This window comes from Rhipicephalus sanguineus, chromosome 8, assembly GCF_013339695.2.
Source record: "Rhipicephalus sanguineus isolate Rsan-2018 chromosome 8, BIME_Rsan_1.4, whole genome shotgun sequence".
NCBI lineage: Eukaryota > Metazoa > Arthropoda > Arachnida > Ixodida > Ixodidae > Rhipicephalus > Rhipicephalus sanguineus.
The window spans coordinates 142,637,309-142,642,990 of NC_051183.1; positions in this window are offsets into that span (position 1 = coordinate 142,637,309).

Genomic DNA, 5,682 nt, shown 5'->3' on the forward strand with positions numbered 1-5,682 from the left:
ATTCCAGATGCTGATTTCCAAAAGCCCGGGTACTGTCGCCCAAGTTACTGAGCTGTGTCAAAGCTATGACGAGCTCCGCCGTCAACGCCTCGTCACCCGCCGCCCTGTCCCGCACCAGGAATCGTTGTCCGGCTTAACTCCCTCGCCAGATCCCGTCCTTCTCTCGCAGATCAAAGCTTTTGTGCGCGAAGAAGTTGCTCGCCAGCTCTCGCTCATCCCCAGCCTGCCGGAACGAAGTACGTCGCTCAGTCCCTCTCTACAACACATCATACAAGATCAAGTGTCTGAGGTCCTTCCATCAGAGCTGGCACCACCAGTCACCGCTCCATTGACGTACGCCGAAGCAGCAGCACGACCACGACCACGACCACCGACTTTGCGCGAGCCGCCTCCGTTGTCTACTCCTCCTTACGTCACTACGCCGCCCCGACCTCCAGTCCATCGAGTGGCCAACCCCTGGCGCACAGCTGACAACCGGCCAATCTGCTTTTCGTGTGGCCTACCCGGAAACGTCGCACGCCTGTGCCGCCGCCGACCACCACATTTACGTGACGACCTAAGCGCATCTGAGTACGGCCCCACGTTCCCCTACGCTTCAGACCGCGCGTTGCAACTTCCGCGACCAAGCCTTCGACCAGCTCCTGACCGCCGTTCTCCTTCTCCCCGTCGTCGCTCGCTCTCTCCGATGCGTCGACGTCCATCTGCACCCGACACGAAAAACTAAATGGCGCAGTTCCCGAGGCAAGAACTGCGTCATCGTCGCAAAGTACAAGCCCTCTTCTTTCGCCGCCAAATGTTATTAATGCCGTTCTTGAAGGTGTATCTGTTCTTGCTCTCATCGATACGGGTGCCGCAATCTCTGTCATCGCCGAAAAACTGTGCCGCTCAATCCGTAAAGTGACGACCCCCTTCTTTGGTCCGTTTCTTCCACTGCCACAGCACAGCCCGTCCAGCCTGTCGCGGCGTGCACTGCCAGACTCCTAATTCAAGGAGTGCCCTACACAGTCGAGTTCGTCGTACTTCCGCACTGCTCTCACGAGATTATTTTAGGTTGGGATTTTCTGTCTCTTCACCAAGCCGTCATTGATTGCGCCCGTGCAGAAGTCGCCTTCTCATCACTTGACGATGCTCTACCGGCCGACGGTCCTCTTTCCTGCAGGAAGGTGATTATCACTAGCGACACCGAGATCCCTCCGCACGCTACTGTCTTGGCCCATGTATCATGTTCTGCTGCCTCCGACGCTACCGCCCTCTTCACGCCTTCCGCTACATTTGTTCATCGCCACCTCTCACCACTCCCAACCGCTCTTCTTACCCTTCAAGGTGGTGTGACCGACGTACCTGTGGGCAATCCATTCCCATTCCCGATTACCCTGCTTCGCGGTGAATGTATCGGCACAATGGAACCTTGCGAAACCATCACTCCGTTGGCCGTTCCTGATGGTTCATCAGAGGTCAACGCCCTCTTCTGTAGTCCCCTGAATGGCACATCCGCTGGCGACATTTTCACCCATGTAATCGACGACGGTCTCAACTCACAGCAACGCCGTGACCTTGTAAGCCTCCTTGACAAATTTCGCCCAACTTTCGATAGCCAGAGCACTTGTCTAGGCCGAACATCGACTGTATGCCACCAGATCGACACAGGTACTCACCCACCACTACGGCAGCGACCATACCGTGTATCGTCGACTGAACGCCGCGTCATTGATGAACAAGTAGGTGACATGCTCAAGCGCGGCGTCGTTCAACCCTCAAATAGCCCGTGGGCATCACCAGTTGTTTTAGTTAAAAAGAAGGATGGCACTATACGCTTTTTCGTAGATTATCGTCGTCTCAACAAGATAACGCGAAAGGATGTTTATCCTTTGCCCCGGATCGACGACGCTCTAGACTGCTTACAAGGTGCCGAGTTCTTTTCCTCCCTCGCTCTGGCTATTGGCAAGTGCCTATGGATACCGATGATAGACCAAAAACTGCATTTATCACACCGGATGGCTTATACGAATTTAATGTGATGCCATTCGGCCTTTGTAATGCGCCCGCGACATTTGAGCGCATGATGGACACTATTCTACGAGGTCTCAAATGGAACACATGCTTGTGCTACTTGGATGATGTAGTGGTATTTGCGCCAGACTTCCCCACGCACCTTCGTCGCTTGGAGCAGGTTTTACGATGCCTCGCTGAAGCTGGCCTCCAACTAAACTTAAAGAAATGCCACTTTGGGGCACGCAAGCTGACCATTCTCGGACATGTCGTGTCGAAAGATGGCGTGCTCCCTGATCCCGCTAAGCTACGTGCTGTTAAAGAGTTCCCGAGGCCCACGTGTTTGAAAGAGTTGCGTAGTTTCATTGGGCTTTGCTCATACTTCCGCCGCTTCATTCGCAATTTCGCCTCGATCATGGCACCTTTGACAGACCTGCTTCAGGGAGACTCCAATCTATCTGCGTGGTCCCCGGCTTGCGATCATGCGTTTGCGGCGCTGCGTCAGCTACTCACAACACCACCCATACTGCGCCATTTCGATCCAAGTGCTCCTACAGAAATCCACACGGATGCTAGCGGTGTCGGTCTTGGAGCAGTCCTCGCCCAACGAAAGCCCGGCTACCAAGACTATGTTGTTGCGTACGCGAGTCGCACACTCACAAGAGCGGAAGCAAACTATTCCGTAACTGAGAAAGAATGCCTAGCGATCATCTGGGCGATTACAAAATTTCGGCCTTACCTCTACGGTCGACCCTTCGATGTCGTTACCGATCATCACGCACTTTGCTGGTTGTCTTCCCTCAAAGATCCCTCCGGCCGCTTGGCACGATGGGCTCTCCGGCTCCAAGAGTACGACATCCGGGTTCTATACCGCTCAGGCCAGAAGCATGCCGATGCAGATGCTCTTTCGCGTTCGCCTGTTCCCACTGACATTGCGAGTGTCTCCATTCTAGACAACTTATCTTCACCATTAGGATCCGTCAACATGGCTTTGGAGCAACGCAAAGATTCGTGGATCGCGTCTTTGATGGATTACCTCTCTGGTGCACTCCCCCGCCCGCCACCTCGAGCGCTACGCCGACAAGCCTCTCACTTCGCCGTCCGTGATGGCATCCTTTATCGCCGCAACTACCACTCTGACGGCCGCAGATGGCTACTTGTCATACCTAGGCAACTCCGCGCTAGCATATGTGCTGCTTTCCATGCCGATCCACAGTGTGCACACGCTGGTCTGTTTAAAACCTACGCCAGACTACGTCTTCGGTTTTATTGGCGCGGCATGTACACATTTGTGCAAAAGTACATTCGATCTTGCACAGAATGCCAACGCCGCAAGCCCGATCATTGCCACTCTTCTGGACCAATGCAGCCGTTGCCATGCCCAATGCGACCATTTGACCGGGTGGGAATCGACCTTTACGGTCCTCTGCCATACACATCTGCCGGAAATCGCTGGGTTATTGTGGAGATAGACCACCTCACGAGATATGCAGAAACGGCCGCTCTGCCAGCCGCGACGGCACGCGACGTTGCGCCTTTCCTGCTTCAACGCTTTGTTCTACGTCATGGTGCTCCTCGTGAACTCCTGAGCGATCGAGGCCGCGTCTTTCTCGCGGATGTAATTCAAGAACTTCTCGCTGAATGCCATGTGATTCACCGCTGTACTTCCGCATATCACCCGCAAACAAACGGCTTGAACGAACGCTTCAACCGAACTCTTGGCGACATGCTTTCTATGTATGTCGCCTCTAACCACACCAACTGGGACCTTATTCTTCCCTACGTAACATACGCCTACAATACGGCACCCCAGGCGACGACAGGCTTTTCTCCCTTCTTTTTACTCTATGGCCGAGAACCATCGTCTCCGATCGGCACCATTCTTCCCTACCGACCCGACTCATCTGAGGGCACACCACTTTCCGAAGCTGCTCGCTATGCAGAAGAATGTCGGCAACTAGCTCGCTCCCTTACAACTGAAGAACAGGGGCTACAGAAATCTCGACATGACAACGAACGGCCCCCCAACCAGTTTTCGCCCAACTCTCTTGTTTGGCTGTGGGTGCCTCCCACCTCTGCGCCAGGTATCTCCTCGAAGTTTGTCAGCAGGCACCATGGACCCTACCGCGTCCTACAGCAAACTTCTCCCGTCAACTACCTCATCGAACCCCTCACGCCCACTGCGGACCTGCGTCGCCGAGGCCGCGAAACTGTTCACGTGGATCGCCTCAAACCCTACCACGAACCCGTTGTTCTTACGACACCTTAGTACACCCAACTGGCTCCGTCTTCAGCGAGGGGGAAAGATGTGATGAAGAAGAAGTGCACCCTGAAGAGCTAGACAGTCGGATCGTCAGCGCTAAGCAGAAAGTGCTCGTGCTGAACGTTGTTGCTGTTCGCGCTGGCTAGGCCTACTGTCTGATATTACAGTTTCTCTTGTCGAGGCCGTGTCTCACCTCTTTATTATAGGTAGTAGACCATGGCAGTTGTTGCAAGCCGATGCGTCGCGACGAATAAACCTCGATTCCATAAGTTTTCTCTCCCTCCCCCCCACCCAACTTCGTTCACGAGCCAGCATCGTGGTCTTATTAGGTCAAAGCTATGCCCTATTGTCCTGTACTGCTCAACAAGCTCCTGCTTAGAATGCTTTGCATGGGTTGCTTTAGCAGCATCCAGTGCTTTTCCTGCCAGTTTTGCCGATATAAGTCACTTCGTAATCCCCACATCGTGCTCGTAGATGGCCCCACTCTAATTGTCCGCAGGTGGTCTTTGTGTTTCACGAACCAAAGCTGTCCGAACTAAGTTTGATACGCCTTGAACATAAGGAATAGACACAATGGAAGTCGTGTACTCTCGTGGCGCACTCCCGGTTCCCCTTTGCATGCACTCCTGCTTATCGCTAATTAACGTCCCAGGATACTGCCGTTGTTCCAGTGTATCAACCACGGTTTCCACTTCTAGTATCCTGGGACGTTCATCACAATTATTTGCAAAGAACTTTTCTTTTCACCAACAGTGCTCGAACAGATAAACTGATGCAACAAAGGGAGTACACAACAAGTGCTTGTGCTGGGCCCCCTTTTAGGTTTTCTTCGTCTTACCACGTGCAATTTTGACTACCCACATGCCTTCATGCGTTTTTATTAAATAAATTCAACAATTTTTTTATTGATATGTTACCTAATTTTTACAGCACCAGAAAAGTAACGACGTTACTTTTTCGCGGTAACAGTAACTGTAACAAGTTACCTTGTTAACAGTTACTGTAACACTTACTTTTAGCTGGTAACATGTCCGTGACTGGTCACCAGCACAGCAGAACTGGTAGTGAACCACACACGTAATGCACAGGTAGTGCATTTGACCCCCACCCGCAGCAAGCTTCTTTTTCCCAACTAGGCTGTCCGACATTATGCCCAGCTAGCTGTTCACGGTACGCATTGATTTGCCATTGACATTGGTACGTACGTTTTACTGGGAAGCTAGTAACATGCGTTGCCATTTTGCTGAGCACTTTTGGTGCTTTCATTACGGCCAGATCCAGGAGCGTCAGCCATGGGCAATCCTTTTAAGAGAGACATTACAGCTTTTCATAGCAGTGATGTTAAAACACTGTCTTGAAAAGGGGGAACGCTGCCTAAACACAATTGTGAGATTTGAACTAATGTCATCGCAACGAAGAGTGGTGCATGA